This window comes from Echinococcus granulosus, assembly GCF_000524195.1.
Source record: "Echinococcus granulosus chromosome Unknown EG_S00020, whole genome shotgun sequence".
Lineage (NCBI taxonomy): Eukaryota > Metazoa > Platyhelminthes > Cestoda > Cyclophyllidea > Taeniidae > Echinococcus > Echinococcus granulosus.
In genome coordinates this window covers 544,870-546,134 of record NW_020170400.1, presented here as the reverse complement: position 1 = coordinate 546,134, position 1,265 = coordinate 544,870, and positions in this window count along the sequence as shown.

Below are 1,265 nucleotides of genomic sequence, written 5' to 3'. Positions count from 1 at the left end.
TTTTTATTCGGTGGTAAAGATTTTTTTGGAGAGAAGCATCAAAATAAGAGCACAACAGTGCGCATGTACCGATGTACCATTGTAGATCCATCTCGTATAAAATGTCATGCATACGAGTTAATGGTGTGAACCCTCCTGACATTCTTTCGAGCATTTAGGAGACTTGTGAGTAGATAAATTTACATGGAGGTTACTCTGTACTGTTACTGAATTCAGTAGTTAATTGAGAGCATGGCCTATTTAGGTTACCTTTTACACATTTCATGGGCTCATCCATATACCTATATGCAGGTGCTCCATTTCTGGACCATGCCATATTCGGTGTGGTGCCTGATTGACTCATGACCTGTGGGTGAATTGCACAAATGGTATACATTTTTGAGAACGATTAATCCACCACTTTATTGGTATAGGCTCTCCTAGGATTGTTAGGTCATATCCACAAGCGATAGCAGCTTACTGCATAGACAAATACAGGTGACCTTCATACAGTCAACTCTACTTTTAAACACCACCTGTCACAGAGGCAAAATTATCTACTACCATGTTGATTAAAGGGTAGCTATGGTGACAAATGTTGTACCTAACACTCATTGGATTAAAGCGCTTGCTCTAACCCCATTAATGTATTTGGGTGTATCGATGTGGAAGCCGCTTTATTACCAAGGTAGAGCAGTTCTGGAAAGTTAATGACAAAAGTGGCTAGATAGGAAAGATCATGTAGCAGGTGGTTAAAAAGAGACCTTTGTAATTTGTCTCAGATAGAGTGAGAGAAAGAAGTTTAGAGACAACTATCAGTATAAGGAACTGGCACCTGGCCATCATAGCTGCATTCTTTTAGTGCTATAGCAAGGGAGTTGGTGGATGCCACTGCGGAGAGAAAATGGGTCTACTTTGATTTCACCCCTAGCTTCAAAACCTGTGCCTGACCGAAGTAAATGATTTGACCACTTTCTCTTTGTACCTAGCTAACTTTGGTATGTAAAGCACGAAAACTTGACCTCACCCGCCATGACAAAGCGGATGTAAGATTAAAAGTACATTTAATCTGTTTTGTACATATGTAGAAAACAAAAAAGACATAATTCCAGCTGATTTTAGACATGCTACAAAGAAACCCTTATTTGTAACTTGGAGTTAAGCTGAAAAATGCAATGGATAAAGTGAGTCGGTCTATCAACACTACATTCTCCATTGTGCTCCCAGCCGTTTTCGCTTATTTTAATTCTTCTTTCAAAAAAAAATCTTTACCACCAAATGAAAAG